Genomic DNA, 25017 nt, shown 5'->3' with positions numbered 1-25017 from the left:
AATGACGTCCAGCAATGCTGGGAGATTTTTCCTTTTTGGTCTTTATATTTTGTCCCAGCACGTATTTAATTAATATCTCAGTCCAAGACAGAAAGTCTCTCTCTTCAATTGAAAACCATCCACATTTAATTATGCACTTTGAACCACGTTATCCTTATTTCGGGCTTCTGCCGTTTAGCTAAGCAGATCATACATGATAATAGCCTCTTAAAAAGCAAGTATAATGTTCCCCTTTTTCAGGGTATAATACTATGCCTGTGCAGGTGTTCTTGGATAATCGCTCCCGGCTGGTGCAGCCTTATCTGGAGTCTCCGGGTTCTCACTGCGGCGTGGTTATATTCTCAACCACTGTGGGGTTTTGTAAGCATGCGGCCGGCCGGCCCGTTAATATCTCCGCTGCTGCCTCCTGTAACGACAGTCTCCGCTGCTACCTCCTAACAAGACAGACGCGTTTCTCCGCCTTCTATTCCGTCGGCGGCTTCTGACACTGAAGAAGCCGCCGACGGAATAGAAGGCGGAGAAACGCGTCTGTCTTGTTAGGAGGTAGCAGCGGAGACTGTCGTTACAGGAGGCAGCAGCGGAGATATTAACGGGCCGGCCGGCCGCATGCTTACAAAACCCCACAGTGGTTGAGAATATAACCACGCCGCAGTGAGAACCCGGAGACTCCAGATAAGGCTGCACCAGCCGGGAGCGATTATCCAAGAACACCTGCACAGGCATAGTATTATACCCTGAAAAAGGGGAACATTATACTTGCTTTTTAAGAGGCTATTATCATGTATGATCTGCTTAGCTAAACGGCAGAAGCCCGAAATAAGGATAACGTGGTTCAAAGTGCATAATTAAATGTGGATGGTTTTCAATTGAAGAGAGAGACTTTCTGTCTTGGACTGAGATATTAATTAAATACGTGCTGGGACAAAATATAAAGACCAAAAAGGAAAAATCTCCCAGCATTGCTGGACGTCATTTAGCATAGAAAAGCGCTGGACAATTCTTTCTGATTTAAATTGAATTGAAGTGATTTAACTTATTCCTTGGAGAAAATTATTAATGGTTCATTTAATTTATGTACAAAAATTAAGATATAGGATGAAATAGGTGTACATTAGAATCAAGTAATATATCTTTAATTACTAGATCTATTGGTAATATATTGGTTGATTTTATATTTTTATTTTTATGTGATGCTGGCCGGCATTTAATATTATATGTGTTCATATGTATTTTTAAGAGATTAATTTTAAGAGATAATAAATATCCATATCAGAGTGAATTGCGCAGTCCCAGTTTTGTTTTTTCTTGTGGCTTTATAATAAGGGTTAAAACCAAGGACCCTTTTGGGATTGCTGCATTTCATCTGTAGTCAATCAAAGCGCCAGGTGTGTGTGTCTCTGTACTATGACATTGGGCATCGGCCTTGGCAGACGACGTTGATGGCATTTCATCGTCTCGGCCATGACTAGTGGCAGCAGCTTCAGCACGAGGTGGAAGTGGATCTTGATCTTTCCCTATTTTTGGAACCTCAACATTTTTGTTCTCCATATTTTAATAGGCACAACTAAAAGGCACCTCAGGTAAACAATGGAGATGGATGGATACTAGTATACTTATGGATGACGAGCGACTGCCGACACAGAGGTAGCTACAGCCGTGGACTACCGTACTGCGTCTGCTAGTATAGACTGGATGATAATGATATAAAAAATATATATATATCACTACTGCAGGACAGGTATATATTGTATAATGACGGACCTGCTGGACACTGTCAGCACTGCAGACTCCTAAACTACTAATATGAAGAAGATAGAAAAAAAAAAACCACCACAGGTAGGTATACAATTATGGACGAGCGACTGCCAGTGCCGACACAGAGGTAGCTACAGCCGTGGACTACCGTACTGCGTCTGCTAGTATAGACTGGATGATAATGATATAAAAAATATATATATATCACTACTGCAGGACAGGTATATATTGTATAATGACGGACCTGCTGGACACTGTCAGCACTGCAGACTCCTAAACTATTAGTATGAAGAAGATAGGAAAAAAAAAAAAACACCACAGGTAGGTATACAATTATGGACGAGCGACTGCCAGTGCCGACACAGAGGTAGCTACAGCCGTGGACTACCGTACTGCGTCTGCTAGTATAGACTGGATGATAATGATATAAAAAATATATATATGTCACTACTGCAGGACAGGTATATATTGTATAATGACGGACCTGCTGGACACTGTCAGCACTGCAGACTCCTAAACTACTAGTATGAAGAAGATAGAAAAAAAAAAAACCACCACAGGTAGGTATACAATTATGGACGAGCGACTGCCGACACAGAGGTAGCTACAGCCGTGGACTACCGTACTGCGTCTGCTAGTATTGACTGGATGATAATGATATAAAAAATATATATATATATATCACTACTGCAGGACAGGTATATATTGTATAATGACGGACCTGCTGGACACTGTCAGCACTGCAGACTCCTAAACTACTAGTATGAAGAAGATAGAAAAAAAAAACCCACCACAGGTAGGTATACAATTATGGACGAGCGACTGCCAGTGCCGGCACAGAGGTAGCTACAGCCGTGGACTACCGTACTGCGTCTGCTAGTATAGACTGGATGATAATGATATAAAAAATATATATATATCACTACTGCAGGACAGGTATATATTATATAATGACGGACCTGCTGGACACTGTCAGCACTGCAGACTCCTAAACTACTAGTATGAAGAAGATAGAAAAAAAAACCCCACCACAGGTAGGTATACAATTATGGACGAGCGACTGCCAGTGCCGACACAGAGGTAGCTACAGCCGTGGACTACCGTACTGCGTCTGCTAGTATAGACTGGATGATAATGATATAAAATATATATATATATCACTACTGCAGGACAGGTATATATTATATAATGACGGACCTGCTGGACACTGACAGCACTGCAGACTCCTAAACTACTAGTATGAAGAAGATAGAAAAAAAAAACCACCACAGGTAGGTCTACAATTATGGACGAGCGACTGCCGACACAGAGGTAGCTACAGCCGTGGACTACCGTACTGCGTCTGCTAGTATAGACTGGATGATAATGATATAAAAAATATATATATATCACTACTGCAGGACAGGTATATATTATATAATGACGGACCTGCTGGACACTGTCAGCACTGCAGACTCCTAAACTACTAGTATGAAGAAGATAGAAAAAAAAAAACCCACCACAGGTAGGTATACAATTATGGACGAGCGACTGCCAGTGCCGACACAGAGGTAGCTACAGCCGTGGACTACCGTACTGCGTCTGCTAGTATAGACTGGATGATAATGATATGAAAAATATATATATATCACTACTGCAGGACAGGTATATATTATATAATGACGGACCTGCTGGACACTGTCAGCACTGCAGACTCCTAAACTACTAGTATGAAGAAGATAGAAAAAAAAACCCACCACAGGTAGGTCTACAATTATGGACGAGCGACTGCCGACACAGAGGTAGCTACAGCCGTGGACTACCGTACTGCGTCTGCTAGTATAGACTGGATGATAATGATATAAAAAATATATATATATCACTACTGCAGGACAGGTATATATTATATAATGACGGACCTGCTGGACACTGTCAGCACTGCAGACTCCTAAACTACTAGTATGAAGAAGATAGAAATATAATGAATGACGGACCTGCTGGACACTGTCAGCAGAATGCGTTTATAGAATTAAAAAAAAAAACACCACACGAGTGTTTAACTTTTTCAGGCAGACAATATACTGGTGGTTACTGCTGGTCAGTCACACTGGCACTCTGGCAGCAAAAGTGTGCACTGTTAAATATGTACTCCTGCTATAACTGCTCCCCAGTCTCCCCCACAATTAAGCTGTGTGAGCAGTGAGCACTACTCAGCACAGTCAGATATACATAGATGATATTATCATGCAGCACACTGAGGCTGAGCACAGATATGGTATGTGACTGTGTATCGTTTTTTTTTCAGGCAGAGAACGGATTATATTAAATAATAAATAAAACTGGTGGTCACTAGTATAACTATCAGCAAAACTCTGCACTCTCTGAGTACTCCTAATGCTCCAGTAAATCAAGTGTCTCACTCTCTATCTAAACGGAGAGGACGCCAGCCACGTCCTCTCCCTATCAATCTCAATGCACGTGTGAAAATGGCGGCGACGCGCGGCTCCTTATATAGAATCCGAGTCTCGCGATAGAATACGAGCCTCGCGAGAATCCGACAGCGGGATGATGACGTTCGGGCGCGCTCGGGTTAGCCGAGCAAGGCGGGAAGATCCGGGTCTGCATCGGACCCGTGTAAAAAGGCTGAAGTTCGGGGGGGTTCGGTTTCCGAGAAACCGAACCCGCTCATCACTAGTGGAAAGTGGTCATTCTGTGGGCCTTGGCGTCGGCCAGGCGTGTATCAGAATTGGCGGCTTTGTCATACAAAAGCCTTTATTTGTTTTTTATATGGATAAGGCGGAATTGAGGACTCGTTCCCAATTCCTTCCTAAGGTGGTATCAGTTTTTCATGTGAACCAACCTATTGTGGTGCCTGCGGCTACTTGGGACTTGGAGGATTCCAAGTTACTGGATGTAGTCAGGGCCCTGAAAAGTATATGTTTCCAGGACAGCTGGAGTCAGGAAGACTGACTCGCTATTTATCCTGTATGCACCCAACAAGCTGGGTGCTCCTGCTTCTAAGCAGACGATTGCTCGTTGGATCTGTAGCACGATTCAACTTGCACATTCTGCGGCTGGACTGCCGCACCCTGAATCTGTAAAAGCCCATTCCACGAGGAAAGTGGGCTCTTCTTGGGCGGCTGCCCGAGGGGTCTCGGCTCTACAACTTTGCCGAGCTGCTACTTGGTCGGGGTCAAACACATTTGCTAAATTCTACAAGTTTGACACCCTGGCTGAGGAGGACCTAGAGTTTGCTCATTCGGTGCTGCAGAGTCATCCGCACTCTCCCGCCCATTTGGGAGCTTTGGTATAATCCCCATGGTCCTTACGGAGTCCCCAGCATCCACTTAGGACGTTAGAGAAAATAAGATTTTACTCACCGGTAAATCTATTTCTCGTAGTCCGTAGTGGATGCTGGGCGCCCATCCCAAGTGCGGATTGTCTGCAATACTTGTATATAGTTATTGCCTAACTAAGGGTTATTGTTGAGCCATCTGTTGAGAGGCTCCTCTGTTATCATACTGTTAACTGGGTATAGTATCACGAGTTATACGGTGTGATTGGTGTGGCTGGTATGAGTCTTACCCGGGATTCAAAATCCTTCCTTATTGTGTCAGCTCTTCCGGGCACAGTATCCTAACTGAGGTCTGGAGGAGGGTCTTAGTGGGAGGAGCCAGTGCACACCAGGTAGACCTAAAGCTTTCTTTAGTTGTGCCCAGTCTCCTGCGGAGCCGCTAATCCCCATGGTCCTTACGGAGTCCCCAGCATCCACTACGGACTACGAGAAATAGATTTACCGGTGAGTAAAATCTTATTTTTCTTAATAGCGGATCGCGTGGCAAAGCTGCCAGTATCATATGTGGTAAGAAACACAAATGGTTTTTTGGTGCTTTCCGGCAAAGTCCTCTTACCAGCCTTGTGGCGATGCTCAGCCATTTTCAGACATCGTTCAATGACATCAGGGTGATATCCCCTATCAAGAAAGCGGTGCTGCATTTCTCTAAGTTGGTCTTTGAGGATCTCTGTATCCGAGTTATTCCTCATTACTCTGATAAACTGAGAAATTGGTAAGCTCTCCTTGAGTGACTTTGGGTGGTAGCTACTATAATGTAAAAGTGTGTTCCGGTCTGTGACCTTTCTATATAGCTTAAATCCATAACCCCCATCTGCGGCGAACACAGTCACATCCAAAAAGGTAATACTTCTAGAATCACACATTTGATTATATCAAATGTGGCTATTAATCAAATGAGTGTGATACCAATATGCGGTTATATGGTTGATGAATTTTAATCCATTGTGGAGATTGGATGCTATTTTAGGTGGATTTTTTCTTTTTTCTTTTCCTTTTTTTTTGTTTTTTTCTTTTTGTTTATTTTTTTAGGTGTTTTTTGTATTAGTATTTTTTCCCTAAATCTGTGGCGACATAGTTACATCCAATATAGTATTATACTGTGTTAGTGGTATTGAAATGGAGAACCTAGTGAATCCTGAACTTCTGTCCAATGCAGAGTATGGACAAGTGTCTTATACGGATGATGATGCAGAACGCCTTCTCTTTAATCTGACTGATTTTGGTGCTATTCCAGGAGAAAAAGCTATCGATGTATACTATAAATTATTGAATCTTAATCAACGTGAAATTGATTTACTTTTGCACGGACAGTTTCTATCCGATTATTTTCGGAAGAAACAGATTCCGCGTGGGTTCCGGGTTCGGAATATCCCCACCATCGGCAGCAATAACCCTGTGTTTTGCAGCCAATGGTGTGGGATCCTGAACAAATGCTCATTAGATCTTGTGTTACTGGTAATTGAAGAGGTTGGTGTTGAACTTAAAAAAGTCAGGAGTGATTTAAGCTCCTATAAAGACCAGCTTGAGAATGTACTCCAGAATGATAAAACTGAGGATTGGCTCTTGAAACTAAACTCACAGGTAGATAAATATAAAACAGATCTAATTAACTTTAAGCGCAGTAAACTTGAGAAAGTAGAAAAAGATTATTGTGATCACAGGGTATATGGATGGTTGGTGAGGAATGATTTCCCCCTTCGTAAACTACGTGAGTTTAGATCTAGAAAGGGCCAATATCAATTTGATCAATACTCTACTGCCTCCAGTTCAGACAGGGACAATTCTGATCCAATAAATAATCAACGCCAGCCTTTTTCTCGGGTGGCTACACGTTCACAGCTAGACCCTGTACAGGCAGACATCAGAGGCCCCACACAAGGAGGGGATCCTACAAAAAATGCAAAAAAACCTCCAAAGAACCCACGAACAAAATAATCAATATCTCGTCTGTAGCATTAAGTTTGGACCAGGAAAAGGTTTTTATCCCCACTGTCCATTTCAGTCCAATGAGATGGAAAATAGATAACTACTGCTTGGCTCGTAAATTAAGACTTAAAGAAAAGTTTGGGGACAATAAACGTGATATACCGGACACTGAGTTCAAAAAGAAAAGTACCTATGATCCTCCATCGAACAATATTAATATCAAAACTTTCTCACGTATGATGGATCAATGGGTGAATGATTCTATGAGAAATATTGTTAAAGGTAGACCCAATCTTAGTAAAACAGAAAAGATTGCTCTGAAACAATTGAAAGATAATCCAACCATTACTATACATCCAGCAGACAAGGGTGGGGCGGTTGTGCTTCAGGATACAATAGCATATAATAAGGAGATTTTACGACAGCTTGGCGATGAGTGTACTTATAGAGTTTTAGATACTGACCCTATGCCACTCTTCAAAAAGAAATTGGATACGGTGCTGGACATTGCATTGAATATGGGTGTCATCACTGAAACTGTATCATCGTTTGTGCACACTGATTTCCCTATATGTCCGATTCTGTACACTTTACCTAAAGTGCATAAGTGCATTGATGCTCCCCCGGGCAGACCGATTATATCTGCCCGGGGATCATTATTTCAACCTGTTGCACGATACCTTGACACCTACCTTCAAGCATGGGTGAAACAAATAAAAAGCTACATTAAGGACACCAATGATTTCATTACTGAATTAAAATCCATAAAAGGTTATGACGAAAATTGGTTGCTTGTGACAATGGACGTGTCCTCTCTGTACACAGTCATACCTCATCAAATAGGTATGGCTGCTGTAAAAAGAGCATTATTGAAAAATCAGAAACAACACCCACCGATTGAATTTTTGTTGGAGTTACTTGATATGACACTTACGTGTAATTATTTCAAGTTTGGTGACCGATACTACCTCCAGATATCCGGGACCGCGATGGGGAGTAATATAGCCCCGGCATATGCAAATTTGTTTATGGATGAATATGAACAACAGTATATATTACCGGTGTTTGGGGGTAGTATCGGTTACTATAAACGCTATATAGACGATATATTTTTGTTATGGTCTGGAGACAGAGCTACATTGGAGAGTATGCTATCGCATCTTAATCAATTGGATACATCGATTCGATTCATGATGGAGTGTGATTCTAGAAGTATTAACTTTTTGGATGTGACTGTGTTCGCCGCAGATGGGGATTATGGATTTAAGCTATATAGAAAGGTCACAGACCGGAACACACTGTTACATTATAGTAGCTACCACCCAAAGCCACTCAAGGAGAGCTTACCAATTTCTCAGTTTATCAGAGTAATGAGGAATAACTCGGATACAGAGATCCTCAAAGACCAACTTAGAGAAATGCAGCACCGCTTTCTTGATAAGGGATATCACCCTGATGTCATTGAACGATGTCTGAAAATGGCTGAGCATCGCCACAAGGTTGGTAAGAGGACTTTGCCGGAAAGCACCAAAAAACCATTTGTGTTTCTTACCACATATGATACTGGCAGCTTTGCCACGCGATCCGCTATTAAGAAAAATTGGGGTATTGTGGCTACGGATAGTGTACTTAAGGATGTTCTTCCAAAGCAACCGCTGATTGCATACAGACGGGGACCGAATCTACGGAACATGCTCATGCTCCCTGACCAATCGGTTGGTAAAGAAGTAGATAATTGGCTACCCACAAAGAAATTGGGATGCTATAAGTGCCCGTACTGTACAACTTGTAGAAGTATGCTAACTGGAAATAGTTTCCCACACCCACATGATGGTAGACGGATACAATACAACACCGACTGACGTGCACATCTGATTATGTGATCTAGATCCTGATATGCCCTTGCTCACTAGTGTACGTGGGCAAGACAATCAGATCATTTCGCGAACTAATTTCTAACCATCGCTCAAATATCAGACTGGCATTAAAAGCAGGTGGGTCGGACAAACCAGTTGCACGTCACTTTGTACAACATCAACACCAACTGACAGCTCTACGTTATATGGTTATAGACAGAATACCACCGCTTTCTAGGGGTGGCGATCGCGCTAAAATCCTTCTACGCCGTGAGGCATATTGGATACAGAGATTGAAGACTGTCTATCCAAAGGGCCTTAATGATTCGGTGCATTTTAATATCTTCCTATGATACATGGATGTGGACATCTTTTGCCAGCTTTAATGCCCCGTTGTAAGATCTAGTCTGATTGCTTACTTCATTTTTTCTATTTTTTCTATTTTTTTCAGTAGTGTTCTGGTCTGTGTTACCTTTTTTATGCATGATCCATACTATGTACAGCGATTAAGGTGATGAATATGGTTCACTATGTGGGTTATGTTCTTTAACCATTTTTATCTAGTAGCTCTCAGATCCTCTCATGTTCTGAACTTGCTATGTGAATAGGTGTAATGATCATCTAATATGACTATACCAGCTCCGGTTGTTATGTAGCTTATAATGTGCTTATAATGTGCTCATAGTAAACTCTGGTTGCTAGGTAACTAGGTTCCCGGGCAACGACTGTATGGTAATACATTGGATATCGGCCGCATGACGTGATGACGCGTGCGCCACACGTGATGATGCGCACGCCACACGTGATTACCATTATAGACGCTATTGGTTGTTTGATGCACCACGTGACGAGATCATGTGGGTGCGCTCCAAATAATGTTGTAAAAATACCTCCGCTTCCGCCAGCGTGCGGCTCAGCAGCGATGGTAGGTGAGGCGGGAAGTAGTGAGTAGCAGTCCGTCCTGTCAATACACGGGGTGGAGGAGATGGTCTGGTCACTTGAGAACATGAGTGGGTCTGAATAAGCATTATAGTAAGTAATATTAATTGTGTGTATGTCCGTGTCATATATGTTCTGTGTCGGGTCTTTCTGTTTACACTGTAATTAAGGTGATGGCTATATATGGATAAGCTGTATGGGTATCAGTTGAACCTTGACAAAGGTCCAAATAGGACCGAAACGTCGGTGTGATGTTGTACATGATGCTCTATTAAACCCGTTGGCTTCAGAATTCGTCTGGTGAGTGCACTCTATACAGGATCTATATATATATATATATATATATATATATATATATATATATATACACCCCTCAGAAAACACGGCACTGGAGACTGATTGCACAGAAAAGCATCACTTGTATTGCAGGTAAACGCTCCGTCCTCAGTACCATACATACATACATACTGAGGACGGAGCGGTAGCTCCGAAACGTGCGTTTACCTGCAATACAAGTGATGCTTTTCTGTGCAATCAGTCTCCAGTGCCGTGTTTTTTGAGGGGTGTATGCTGTGTTTTGCACTTGTGCATGGAGACCTGCTGTGCTTTTGAGTAGGAGTGTCGGCTGCTATGGACTATGTATATATATATATATATATATATATCATGTATTTAGTAGAGATGAGCGGGTTCGGTTTCTCTGAATCCGAACCCGCACGAACTTCATGTTTTTTTTCACGGGTCCGAGCGACTCGGATCTTCCCGCCTTGCTCGGTTAACCCGAGCGCGCCCGAACGTCATCATGACGCTGTCGGATTCTCGCGAGACTCGGATTCTATATAAGGAGCCGCGCGTCGCCGCCATTTTCACACGTGCATTGAGATTGATAGGGAGAGGACGTGGCTGGCGTCCTCTCCATTTAGATTAGGAGAGAGAGAGAGAGATTGACCTGAGGCTGATACTGTAGAAGAGAGTGCAGAGTTTAGTGACTGACCACAGTGACCACCAGCAGTGCAGTTGTTTTATTTAATATATCCGTTCTCTGCCTGAAAAAAACGGTACACACAGTGACTCAGTCACATACCATATCTGTGTGCACTGCTCAGCCCAGTGTGCTGCATGCCTGCATCATCTATGTATATATTATATATCTGACTGTGCTCAGCTCACACAGCTTATAATTGTGGGGGAGACTGGGGAGCACTGCAGTGCCAGTTATAGGTTATAGCAGGAGCCAGGAGTACAAGACAGTCACATACCATATCTGTGTGCACTGCTCAGCCCAGTGTGCTGCATCATCTATGTATATATTATATATCTGACTGTGCTCAGCTCACACAGCTTATAATTGTGGGGGAGACTGGGGAGCACTGCAGTGCCAGTTATAGGTTATAGCAGGAGCCAGGAGTACATATTATATTAAAATTAAACAGTGCACACTTTTGCTGCAGGAGTGCCACTGCCAGTGTGACTGACCAGTGACCTGACCACACTGACCACCAGTATAGTTAGTAGTATACTATATTGTGATTGCCTGAAAAAGTTAAACACTCGTCGTGTGACTTCACTTGTGTGGTGTTTTTTTTTTTATTCTATAAAAAACTCATTCTGCTGACAGACAGTGTCCAGCAGGTCCGTCATTATATAATATATATACCTGTCCGGCTGCAGTAGTGATATATATATATTTTTTATATCATTATTTATCATCCAGTCGCAGCAGACACAGTACGGTAGTTCACGGCTGTAGCTACCTCTGTGTCGGCACTCGGCAGTCCATCCATAATTGTATACCACCTACCCGTGGTTTTTTTTTCTTTCTTCTTTATACATACATACTACTACATCTCTTTATCAACCAGTCTATATTAGCAGCAGACACAGTACAGTACGGTAGTTCACGGCTGTGGCTACCTCTGTGTCGGCACTCGGCAGTCCGTCCATAATTGTATACCACCTAACCGTGGTTTTTTTTTCTTTCTTCTTCATACATACATACTACGACATCTCTTTATCAACCAGTCTATATTAGCAGCAGACACAGTACAGTACGGTAGTTCACGGCTGTGGCTACCTCTGTGTCGGCACTCGGCAGTCCGTCCATAATTGTATACCACCTAACCGTGGTTTTTTTTTCTTTCTTCTTTATACATACATACTACGACATCTCTTTATCAACCAGTCTATATTAGCAGCAGACACAGTACAGTACGGTAGTTCATGGCTGTGGCTACCTGTGTGTCGGCACTCGGCAGTCCGTCCATAATTGTATACCACCTAACCGTGGTTTTTTTTTTCTTTCTTCTTCATACATACATACTACGACATCTCTTTATCAACCAGTCTATATTAGCAGCAGACACAGTACAGTACGGTAGTTCACGGCTGTGGCTACCTCTGTGTCGGCACTCGGCAGTCCGTCCATAATTGTATACCACCTACCCGTGGTTTTTTTTTCTTTCTTCTTTATACATACATACTACTACATCTCTTTATCAACCAGTCTATATTAGCAGCAGACACAGTACAGTACGGTAGTTCACGGCTGTGGCTACCTCTGTGTCGGCACTCGGCAGTCCGTCCATAATTGTATACCACCTAACCGTGGTTTTTTTTTCTTTCTTCTTCATACATACATACTACGACATCTCTTTATCAACCAGTCTATATTAGCAGCAGACACAGTACAGTACGGTAGTTCACGGCTGTGGCTACCTCTGTGTCGGCACTCGGCAGTCCGTCCATAATTGTATACCACCTAACCGTGGTTTTTTTTTCTTTCTTCTTCATACATACATACTACGACATCTCTTTATCAACCAGTCTATATTAGCAGCAGACACAGTACGGTAGTTCACGGCTGTAGCTACCTCTGTGTCGGCACTCGGCAGTCCGTCCATAATTGTATACTAGTATCCATCCATCTCCATTGTTTACCTGAGGTGCCTTTTAGTTGTGCCTATTAAAATATGGAGAACAAAAATGTTGAGGTTCCAAAATTAGGGAAAGATCAAGATCCACTTCCACCTCGTGCTGAAGCTGCTGCCACTAGTCATGGCCGAGACGATGAAATGCCAGCAACGTCGTCTGCCAAGGCCGATGCCCAATGTCATAGTACAGAGCATGTCAAATCCAAAACACCAAATATCAGTAAAAAAAGGACTCCAAAACCTAAAATAAAATTGTCGGAGGAGAAGCGTAAACTTGCCAATATGCCATTTACCACACGGAGTGGCAAGGAACGGCTGAGGCCCTGGCCTATGTTCATGGCTAGTGGTTCAGCTTCACATGAGGATGGAGGCACTCAGCCTCTCGCTAGAAAAATGAAAAGACTCAAGCTGGCAAAAGCAGTAGCACCGCAAAGAACTGTGCGTTCTTCGAAATCCCAAATCCACAAGGAGAGTCCAATTGTGTCGGTTGCGATGCCTGACCTTCCCAACACTGGACGTGAAGAGCATGCGCCTTCCACCATTTGCACGCCCCCTGCAAGTGCTGGAAGGAGCACCCGCAGTCCAGTTCCTGATAGTCAGATTGAAGATGTCAGTGTTGAAGTACACCAGGATGAGGAGGATATGGGTGTTGCTGGCGCTGGGAAGGAAATTGACCAGGAGGATTCTGATGGTGAGGTGGTTTGTTTAAGTCAGGCACCCGGGGAGACACCTGTTGTCCGTGGGAGGAATATGGCCGTTGACATGCCTGGTGAAAATACCAAAAAAATCAGCTCTTCGGTGTGGAACTATTTCAACAGAAATGCGGACAACAGGTGTCAAGCCGTGTGTTCCCTTTGTCAAGCTGTAATAAGTAGGGGTAAGGACGTTAACCACCTCGGAACATCCTCCCTTATACGTCACCTGCAGCGCATTCATAATAAGTCAGTGACAAGTTCAAAAACTTTGGGTGACAGCGGAAGCAGTCCACTGACCAGTAAATCCCTTCCTCTTGTAACCAAGCTCACGCAAACCACCCCACCAACTCCCTCAGTGTCAATTTCCTCCTTCCCCAGGAATGCCAATAGTCCTGCAGGCAATGTCACTGGCAATTCTGACGAGTCCTCTCCTGCCTGGGATTCCTCCGATGCATCCTTGCGTGTAACGCCTACTGCTGCTGGCGCTGCTGTTGTTGCTGCTGGGAGTCGATGGTCATCCCAGAGGGGAAGTCGTAAGCCCACTTGTACTACTTCCAGTAAGCAATTGACTGTTCAACAGTCCTTTGCGAGGAAGATGAAATATCACAGCAGTCATCCTGCTGCAAAGCGGATAACTGAGGCCTTGACAACTATGTTGGTGTTAGACGTGCGTCCGGTATCCGCCGTTAGTTCACAGGGAACTAGACAATTTATTGAGGCAGTGTGCCCCCGTTACCAAATACCATCTAGGTTCCACTTCTCTAGGCAGGCGATACCGAGAATGTACACGGACGTCAGAAAAAGACTCACCAGTGTCCTAAAAAATGCAGTTGTACCCAATGTCCACTTAGCCACGGACATGTGGACAAGTGGAGCAGGGCAGGGTCAGGACTATATGACTGTGACAGCCCACTGGGTAGATGTATGGACTCCCGCCGCAAGAACAGCAGCGGCGGCACCAGTAGCAGCATCTCGCAAACGCCAACTCTTTCCTAGGCAGGCTACGCTTTGTATCACCGCTTTCCAGAATACGCACACAGCTGAAAACCTCTTACGGCAACTGAGGAAGATCATCGCGGAATGGCTTACCCCAATTGGACTCTCCTGTGGATTTGTGGCATCGGACAACGCCAGCAATATTGTGTGTGCATTAAATATGGGCAAATTCCAGCACGTCCCATGTTTTGCACATACCTTGAATTTGGTGGTGCAGAATTATTTAAAAAACGACAGGGGCGTGCAAGAGATGCTGTCGGTGGCCAGAAAAATTGCGGGACACTTTCGGCGTACAGGCACCACGTACAGAAGACTGGAGCACCACCAAAAACTACTAAACCTGCCCTGCCATCATCTGAAGCAAGAAGTGGTAACGAGGTGGAATTCAACCCTCTATATGCTTCAGAGGTTGGAGGAGCAGCAAAAGGCCATTCAAGCCTATACAATTGAGCACGATATAGGAGGTGGAATGCACCTGTCTCAAGCGCAGTGGAGAATGATTTCAACGTTGTGCAAGGTTCTGATGCCCTTTGAACTTGCCACACGTGAAGTCAGTTCAGACACTGCCAGCCTGAGTCAGGTCATTCCCCTCATCAGGCTTTTGCAGAAGAAGCTGGAGACATTGAAGGAGGAGCTAACATGGAGCGATTCCGCTAGGCATGTGGGACTTGTGGATGGAGCCCTTAATTCGCTTAACAAGGATTCACGGGTGGTCAATCTGTTGAAATCAGAGCACTACATTTTGGCCACCGTGCTCGATCCTAGATTTAAAGCCTACCTTGGATCTCTCTTTCCGGCAGACACAAGTCTGCTGGGGTTGAAAGACCTGCTGGTGAGAAAATTGTCAAGTCAAGCGGAACGCGACCTGTCAACATCTCCTCCTTCACATTCTCCCGCAACTGGGGGTGCGAGGAAAAGGCTCAGAATTCCGAGCCCACCCGCTGGCGGTGATGCAGGGCAGTCTGGAGCGACTGCTGATGCTGACATCTGGTCCGGACTGAAGGACCTGACAACGATTACGGACATGTCGTCTACTGTCACTGCATATGATTCTCTCACCATTGAAAGAATGGTGGAGGATTATATGAGTGACCGCATCCAAGTAGGCACGTCACACAGTCCATACTTATACTGGCAGGAAAAAGAGGCAATTTGGAGGCCATTGCACAAACTGGCTTTATTCTACCTAAGTTGCCCTCCCACAAGTGTGTACTCCGAAAGAGTGTTTAGTGCCGCCGCTCACCTTGTCAGCAATCGGCGTACGAGGTTACATCCAGAAAATGTGGAGAAGATGATGTTCATTAAAATGAATTATAATCAATTCCTCCGCGGAGACATTGACCAGCAGCAATTGCCTCCACAAAGTACACAGGGAGCTGAGATGGTGGATTCCAGTGGGGACGAATTGATAATCTGTGAGGAGGGGGATGTACACGGTGATATATCGGAGGGTGATGATGAGGTGGACATCTTGCCTCTGTAGAGCCAGTTTGTGCAAGGAGAGATTAATTGCTTCTTTTTGGGGGGGGGGTCCAAACCAACCCGTCATATCAGTCACAGTCGTGTGGCAGACCCTGTCACTGAAATGATGGGTTGGTTAAAGTGTGCATGTCCTGTTTTGTTTATACAACATAAGGGTGGGTGGGAGGGCCCAAGGACAATTCCATCTTGCACCTCTTTTTTCTTTTATTTTTCTTTGCGTCATGTGCTGTTTGGGGAGGGTTTTTTGGAAGGGACATCCTGCGTGACACTGCAGTGCCACTCCTAAATGGGCCCGGTGTTTGTGTCGGCCACTAGGGTCGCTAATCTTACTCACACAGTCAGCTACCTCATTGCGCCTCTTTTTTTCTTTGCGTCATGTGCTGATTGGGGAGGGTTTTTTGGAAGGGACATCCTGCGTGACACTGCAGTGCCACTCCTAAATGGGCCCGGTGTTTGTGTCGGCCACTAGGGTCGCTAATCTTACTCACAGTCAGCTACCTCATTGCGCCTCTTTTTTTCTTTGCGTCATGTGCTGATTGGGGAGGGTTTTTTGGAAGGGACATCCTGCGTGACACTGCAGTGCCACTCCTAAATGGGCCCGGTGTTTGTGTCGGCCACTAGGGTCGCTAATCTTACTCACACAGTCAGCTACCTCATTGCGCCTCTTTTTTTCTTTGCGTCATGTGCTGATTGGGGAGGGTTTTTTGGAAGGGACATCCTGCGTGACACTGCAGTGCCACTCCTAAATGGGCCCGGTGTTTGTGTCGGCCACTAGGGTCGCTAATCTTACTCACACAGTCAGCTACCTCATTGCGCCTCTTTTTTTCTTTGCGTCATGTGCTGATTGGGGAGGGTTTTTTGGAAGGGACATCCTGCGTGACACTGCAGTGCCACTCCTAAATGGGCCCGGTGTTTGTGTCGGCCACTAGGGTCGCTAATCTTACTCACACAGTCAGCTACCTCATTGCGCCTCTTTTTTTCTTTGCGTCATGTGCTGATTGGGGAGGGTTTTTTGGAAGGGACATCCTGCGTGACACTGCAGTGCCACTCCTAAATGGGCCCGGATTTTGTGTCGGCCACTAGGGTCGCTAATCTTACTCACACAGTCAGCTACCTCATTGCGCATCTTTTTTTCTTTGCGTCATGTGCTGATTGGGGAGGGTTTTTTGGAAGGGACATCCTGCGTGACACTGCAGTGCCACTCCTAAATGGGCCCGGTGTTTGTGTCGGCCACTAGGGTCGCTTATCTTACTCACACAGTCAGCTACCTCATTGCGCCTCTTTTTTTCTTTGCGTCATGTGCTGATTGGGGAGGGTTTTTTGGAAGGGACATCCTGCGTGACACTGCAGTGCCACTCCTAGATGGGCCAGGTGTTTGTGTCGGCCACTAGTGTCGCTTAGCTTAGTCATCCAGCGACCTTGGTGCAAATTTTAGGACTAAAAATAATATTGTGAGGTGTGAGGTATTCAGAATAGACTGAAAATGAGTGGAAATTATGGTTTTTGAGGTTAATAATAATATGGGATCAAAATGACCCCCAAATTCTATGATTTAAGCTGTTTTTTAGGGTTTTTTGAAAAAAACACCCGAATCCAAAACACACCCGAATCCGACAAAAAAAATTCGGTGAGGTTTTGCCAAAACGCGGTCGAACCCAAAACACGACCGCGGAACCGAACCCAAAACCAAAACACAAAACCCGAAAAATTTCAGGCGCTCATCTCTAGTATTTAGTGACATGCGGCTGTTTGCTGACTGCATGCCTCCACTTTGTGTTATGCATTTGCCCAATCTTCATGACTGACATCTGACAGGGGATCTGAGACACCCCTTTGGCAGGCTTGGCCAATCTGTGGCTCTCCAGCTGGTGTGAAACTACACATCCCAGCATGCCCTGCCACAGTGTTAGCATTCCCTAATAGCAAAAGTTTGACAGGGCACAACAGCTGGAGAGCCACAGGTTGGCCGGGCCGGCCCTATGGATATAGCCATCCGGTTATCCCGGGGCCCACATTTACCATGCAGCTGTGTGAGGAAGAGGCTCTAGTTGTGGTAACTGGGTGCTAGTCCTTCAGTTCTCCTACTTGCGTTATGAATTTATATCCTAATGGTGACTTTCTGCCCACCCACTCCAGCAGAGGGCAGCCAGGTCAGCAGAGCAGGGAGCAGTGTGTGTGTGTGTGTGTGGGGGGGGGGGGGGGGGGGGGGTGATTTGTCACAGGGGGGAGGGGCAAATAATAGGAGGCTGTATGGGGGTGTGGTTTCAGAGATCACATCATTGTGGCCACGCCCTTCACTATACAATACAGAGGTTAACGGCATTGCACAGCTGGGGCGTGGTTACGATGGTGCAATTCAGCGCAAATTGTGTCATCACCTGGTTTAGTGGAGGGGTAGCGGCTGGCTCTGAGAGACTTTCCCGCTTTTCCAGGCGGCTGGGAGGACCAACCAATCTTCAGGAGCCTCCAGCCCGTTCCCGGAGAGTAGACAAGTCGCAATTTAAACAAATGTGGCAAGTCAAGCGTACGCAGCGCAGCACACTGTTCGTATTTAGTAGACCAGATACGCTCTAGAAAGTATATAAAGTAACTAAGGGGTACATTCACTAAGCGGTGATAAGAGCAGAGAAGTGAGCCAGTGGAGAAATTTCCCCATCAACCAATCAGCAGATCTGTATCATTTTATAGTATGCAAATTATAGATGTTACTTCAGTGCTGATTGGTTGCCATGGGCAACTTCTCCACTGGCTCACTTCTCCACTCTTATCACTGCTTAATAAATGTACCCCTAAGGGGTCTGACTATTCATGAAGCAGTGAAAAGAGTGGAGAAGTGAGCCTGTGGAGAAATTTCCCATGGCAACCAATCAGCTGTTCTGTATAATTGTATAGTATGTAAATTATAAATGTTACGTTAATGCTGATTGGTTGCCATGGTCAACTTCTCCACTGGCTCACTTCTCCACACTTTTCACTGCTTCATGAATAGACCCCTCAGGCACTAGGCAAATGTTATTATAAGGACTGTGAATGCGATATCTCGATCAGCAGAATGATGGTGATGACGCAGGAGCGCTGTCTGTTTACTACACAGTGGGGAATGCAGGTTTAACTAATGAAGTGGCTGGGGCCGTCGCGGCGCTGTAGAAGTGAATGGCCTTCTGTCTGCTGATTGTTCGGCTGTGATACGAGGTTTGTCACTGCAATAACTGTTTTGAATCCATTCCCTGGAAAGAAGACACAGAGCTGATGAATGTGCGGCTATCCGATTCTACAGAGGGAAAATAACGTCTCGTACACAGAAGACACAGAGGCTTCACACCGCCTTTATTTAATTTAGTGAAACAACAATGTTATCTTTATAAATTACGATATAATAAACTTTGTTTCTCACAGATTAAGGGGTATATTCAATTAGCAGTGATAACGGACTTTTCACGTGAAAAGTCCGGTTTTCGGGTGAAAAAACGGACTTTTCACGTGAAACGCAATTACAGCCTATTCAATTTTCCGTAAAAACTTATCGGTGATCATTTTTTCACTAATTTCACTTCACCTACTCTGAGCAGGTGAAAAGTTGGGAAAAGTCACTATTTTAAGGTAAAAATGTGTGGATATGGTACAGAACTCCTGGGACACTCCCCTTAATGACTAATTAGGCACGTTGAAGTTTTTAATTATTTTTAATTGGCCAATAATGACATGTCATTTTTGGGGTGAAAAAGTTCAAAGTGATGGAAATTGGGGTTCAAGGTATGGGACAGGTATATTGGGGTGCTTTATGAGTGGGACAGGTCTTTTTAGGCTTGCAGATGGGAGTAATCGGTCTGTTTCCACTTTTTTTTAAAGTACCCTAAAATGACCCAAATATATACTTATACCCATTTTTATGTACCCCAAATTTAATGAGAGCATTTATTTTGCTCAAAAAAAATTGCTTTCTATCATTTTTTTTGCATTTTTAAAAAAATGCATATAACAGCCATTTCACACAATTTAAGTCCCCAAAAACTCTCTAATGTGATCTCTAACACACTTCTCTTCTGTTTTCCTATGTTAGTTTAGCATTTTTTGGGGTACAGGCTGATTTCCCCATTTTCACCTGCACTTTTCACTGCAAGAATTTTCACGTGAAACCCATTTGGAATTGAATAGGTCGAAAAATTGCCGCGAATTTGCGGATAATTGAATACCCTAGTAAGAGTAAAATGAATCTAAAGATATTTAAACAGGACTTGTTCCTAGGATTTCAGAGAGTTATTATATATTGAGTATACAGAACAGGGTGAGTGTTTATTTTAAACTAGTGACCAGATTCCGGTTGCCGGTTGCGTTGCCGCAGCACTCTATTCATAAAATGAGCACGTCATAAAACAGGAGCGTAGGCTGACATCCACGCAGGTATGCAGGGTATTGGTAGCGGCAGTGCACACAGTGGTGCAGAGAAACAGAGGTGGTCACTGGTGATGGTATGGCAGCGGTCATACAAGTAACATGTGTCTCAGCGGAGGCGCTAAGTCCGTGCAGTACTGTGACGCTGTAACACCGAGGCATGCACCAGGTCACGCAACAATAAGGACATCTTCCTGCCGGGGTCACTGCTATATAGAGAGAGGAGGAGACAGTGTAGGAGCGCCCTCCCCTCTAACACTGCCCCCTAATAGCTCACTGTACAGTACTCACTGCACTCACTGTCCCCTCACTGTACTCACTGTACTCCCTCACAGCACTCACTGCCCTGTCACAGTACTCACTGTACTCCATCACAGCACTCACTGCCCCTTCACAGCACTCACTGTACTCCCTCACAGCACTCACTGCCCCTTCACAGTACTCACTGTACTCCCTCACAGCACTCACTGCCCCCTCACAGCACTCACTGCACTCCCTCACAGCACTCACTGCACTCCCTCACAGCACTTACTGCCCCCTCACAGTACTCACTGTACTTCTTCACAGCACTCACTGCCCCCTCACAGCACTCACTGTACTCCCTCACAGCACTTACTGTACTTCTTCACAGCACTCACTGTACTCCCTCACAGCACTCACTGCCCCCTCACAGCACTCACTGTACTCCCTCACAGCTCTCACTGCCCCCTCGCAGCACTCACTGCACTCCCTCACAGCACTTACTGTACTTCTTCACAGCACTCACTGTACTCCCTCACAGCACTCACTGCCCCCTCACAGCACTCACTGTACTCCCTCACAGCACTCACTGCCCCCTCACAGCACTCACTGCACTCCCTCACAGCACTTACTGCCCCCTCACAGTACTCACTGCCCTGTCACAGTGCTCACTGTACTCCCGCACAACGCTCACTGTCCTGTCACAGTACTCACTGTACTCCCTCACAGCACTCACTGTCCTGTCACAGCACTCACTATACTCCCTCACAGCACTCACTGTACTCCCTCACAGCACTCACTGCCCCATCACAGCACTCACTGCACTCCCTCACAGCACTTACTGCCCCCTCACAGTACTCACTGCCCTGTCACAGTACTCACTGTACTCCCTCACAGCACTCACTATACTCCCTCACAGCACTCACTGTACTCCCTCACAGCACTCACTGTCCTGTCACATTACCCACTGTACTTCCTCACAGCACTCACTGTCCTGTCACAGTACTCACTGTACTCCCTCACAGCACTCACTGTCCTGTCACAGTACTCACTGCCCTGTCACATTACCCACTGTACTTCCTCACAGCACTCACTGTCCTGTCACAGTACTCACTGTACTCCCTCACAGTACTCACTGTCCTGTTACAGTACTCACTGCCCTGTCACATTACTCACTGTACTTCCTCACAGCACTCACTGTCCTGTCACAGTACTCACTGTACTGCCTCACAGCACTCACTGTCCTTGTCACAGTACTCACTGTACTTCCTCACAGCACTCACTGTCCTGTCACAGTACTCACTGTACTCCCTCACAGCACTCACTGCCCCCTCACAGCACTCACTGCCCTGTCACAGTACTCACTACCCCCTCACAGTACTCACTGTCCCCTCATAGCACTCACTGTGCTGTCACAGTACTCACTGTACCAGGGGTGTTTCTACAGAGGAGGGGGCCCGTGTGCCCCTCCGGGTGGGCCCCCTCCTCTGCACGGCGCTGTAGACTCCGGCACTGTGCCGGAGTCTATTGCGCATGTGCAGGTCTCTGGAAATATGGTGCCCGCTATGATCCGGAGACCAATTTGATTACCATTTTGGCCTCCGGAAAGGTAAGTATTAAAATGGGTGCAATGGGTGCGGTGTGGGCCCCCCTGGACCCAGGGACCCATGTGCACCGCACCCATTATAGAAATGCCAATGCACTGTACTCCGTCACAACACGCACTGCCCTGTCACAGCACTCGCTGTACTCCCTCACAGCACTCACTGTCTTGTCACAGCACTCACTGTACTCCCTCACAACACTCACTGCCCTCTCACAGCACTCACTATACTCCCTCACAGCACTCACTGTCTTGTCACAGCACTCACTGTACTCCCTCACAGCACTCACTGCCCTCTCACAGCACTCACTATACTCCCTCACAGTACTCATTGTACTTCCTCACAGCACTCACTGCCCTCTCACAGCACTCTCTGTACTCCATCACAGCACTCTCTGTCCCCTCACAGCACTCACTACCCCCTTACATCACTTACTGCCCCTCACAGTAATCACTGTACTCCCTCACAGCACTCACTGCCCCCTCACAGCACTCTGCACCCTCACAGCACTCACTACCCCCTAACAGCACTCACTACCCCCTCACAGCACTCACTGCCCCCCTCACAATAATCACTACACCTTCACAGTACTCACTGCCCCCTCATAATTCACTGTTCCCCTCATAGTTCACTGCACTGCCTTACAGCACTCACGGACACCTCCCTCCCAGGCCACACTAGCACACTCACCTCCTGTCCTTTGGTCGGGCGTAGTACGGCTGACCGGCGGTCAGGAGACCGCCGGTCAGCTTACCGACGCCGGGATCCCGGCAGCATACCGACGCCGGGATCCTGGCGGCGAGGGGCGAGTGCAGCAAGCCCCTTGCGGGCTCGGTGGCGACCTGCACGGGTTCTATTCCCACTCTGAGTGTCGTGGACACCCACGAGTGGAAATAGTCCCTGTTGGTCGGCATGCCGACCATTGGGATAGTGAGCAGTCGGGCTGGTGGAGGAGGTCTCACTGGCGACAGTGTACATCTTGTGGCTGTTACAGGCCCAGCTCTGTACAGTACTGTAATGAGGCAATCTTATTCATTATTAGTACAGCGGACAATGCCGCCGGCTGCAGGCCCCTTTTTCGCTCTGGGTCCCAGTGCAATGCACCTGCTGTACCGCCTGTAGTTCCACCCTTGCGACCAAAGACACACCAAGCGGTATTTGAGTGTCTAAAGACACTGAAAGTGTGCTCAGTCCTTGTACATTCAGAGACATGGCTATATGCCAGGGAAGGGCTTAGAACACCAATAGCAGAAAGTTACATATGCAATAAGGGCATAATACACAGACACTGCTGCGTCAGACTGAGGGGGGTAATTCCAAGTTGATCGCAGCAGGATTTTTTATAGCAATTGGGCAAAACTATGTGCACTGCAGGGGAGGCAGATATAACATGTGCAGAGAGAGTTAGATTTGGGTGGGTTATTTTGTTTCTGTGCAGGGTAAATACAGGCTGCTTTATTTTTATACTGCAATTTAGATTGCAGATTGAACTCACCCCATCCAAATCTAACTCTCTCTGCACATGTTATATCTGCCTCCCCTGCAGTGCACATGGTTTTGCCCAACTGCTAACAAAGTTCCTGCTGCGATCAACTTGGAATTACCCCCGAGGTGCAGAGAGCAGAGTCAATTCTGCAGTTATCACCTTGTGTTGTGATTTTCCAGAACAAAGCTGTTTGCAGCATTTAGGGGGACATTTACTAAGCAGTGATAAGAGCGGAGAAGTGAGCCAGTGGAGAAGTGGCCCCATCAACCAATCAGTAGCTCTGTATCATTCTATAGTATGCAAATTATAGATGTTACTTCAGTGCTGATTGGTTGCCATGGTTAACTTCTCCATTGGCTCACATCTCCGCTCTTATCACTGCTTAGTAAATGTTCCCCTTATTCACTAAGATAGTCAGCCCTACAAAGCACACATAAAGTCTCCGAGATGTATAACAGAATATGAGAATAGGATATGATGAAGCTTCCTATGCCAATATTGAATTAACGACTCAATGTGACTTCCATTTGGGATCAGTACGTAATCCCGCTGGACGGGATCCCGGCGGTCGAAATACCGACGCCGGAATCCCGACCGCACAATCCCGACAGGGGTGGCGAGCGGAACGCAGCACCTTGCGGGCTCGCTTCGCTCGCCACGCTGCGGGCACGGTGCCTCGCTACGCTCGGTACACTATTATATTCTCCCTCTATGGGTGTTGTGGACACCCACGGAGGGAGAATATGTCGGGATTGTGGTGGTCGGGATTCCGGCGTCGGTATTTCGACCGCCGGGAACCCGTCCGGCGGGATGTTGACCGCCTCCCTTCCATTTAACAGAATAGCTGATTCTAAGCACAATTTATTCACGTGTTATACGGTTACCACATACATTTCATGATAATCCTTATCCATCACGTGCTTAGTAAATTGCTTCACAGGTCCACATGAATAATTGATATAATTAATATCAGTGTTTATTAATTGCATGAAAACAAACACTCTCATAAAATAAGACGTCTGTCTAATTATGCGACATTTCTGAACACGCTACATCCTAGTAAGGTCACATTTAATTAAGCGTCTTCTCTATGCAGCTTTTGAACCATGTGGCAATTATAGCTTTCCACCTGGAAAAGATAATAATTTATTACATTGGTCGTGATGTTTATTTACCATACAACGTATCTCTGGTCATTCCCCTGCGCTGTGTGCATCAGTGGGCCTGATTCAGGGATGTACATAATATAAATGTGATATTTACGTACATCTCCGATGTTTGCAGATCTGCGTGTGTCCTTGGATGCACCTTCACTGTAATAATGGGTAATACGTATGAGTAATGACCTTCAAAAAGTACATCAGTGGTCACGATCTGTCACA

The 25017-nt window shown here is 45.7% G+C and overlaps 1 protein-coding gene across 1 annotated transcript in view; it reads left to right on the top strand.

Moving 5' to 3' along the window:
- Nucleotides 1-25017, top strand: part of ALK (ALK receptor tyrosine kinase) — a 1590950-nt gene that overhangs the window by 1298571 nt on the left and 267362 nt on the right. The window lies entirely within an intron of this gene.

The sequence above is a fragment of the Pseudophryne corroboree genome, chromosome 4, assembly GCF_028390025.1.
Source record: "Pseudophryne corroboree isolate aPseCor3 chromosome 4, aPseCor3.hap2, whole genome shotgun sequence".
Lineage (NCBI taxonomy): Eukaryota > Metazoa > Chordata > Amphibia > Anura > Myobatrachidae > Pseudophryne > Pseudophryne corroboree.
The sequence above is the reverse complement of the archived record's forward strand: the minus strand, read 5'-3'. Positions and strand labels throughout refer to the sequence as shown.